Source organism: Penaeus monodon, chromosome 30 (genome assembly GCF_015228065.2).
Source record: "Penaeus monodon isolate SGIC_2016 chromosome 30, NSTDA_Pmon_1, whole genome shotgun sequence".
Taxonomy (NCBI): domain Eukaryota; kingdom Metazoa; phylum Arthropoda; class Malacostraca; order Decapoda; family Penaeidae; genus Penaeus; species Penaeus monodon.
Genome location: NC_051415.1, coordinates 26,282,515 through 26,282,733, shown reverse-complemented (window position 1 = coordinate 26,282,733; position 219 = coordinate 26,282,515). Strand labels below are relative to the sequence as shown.

The 219-nt window shown below is 35.2% G+C and overlaps 1 protein-coding gene across 1 annotated transcript in view; it reads left to right on the top strand.

The window, feature by feature from the left end:
* Positions 1–219, top strand: part of LOC119592663 — a gene marked incomplete in the record, with an annotated part of 12,577 nt that overhangs the window by 1,574 nt on the left and 10,784 nt on the right.

The window sequence follows — 219 nt, the reverse complement described above, 5'->3', positions numbered from 1 at the left end:
TAAAAAAATCGTGGGTGACCCCTAAGCCCATTAGATGGATAGGAATGCAGAAATGGGAATGAATGGTTTGTAATGCCAAAGAACATGGAATTTGTTCTATTTGCATTAGCATACATTAGAAAACATGTCTTATGTCTGTGAAAGCTGTGATTGTCTTATGAGCAAAGTTTACCAAATCAGTCTTGTGTGCTGTTTTTATTGAATAAGCTATGTTCTTTC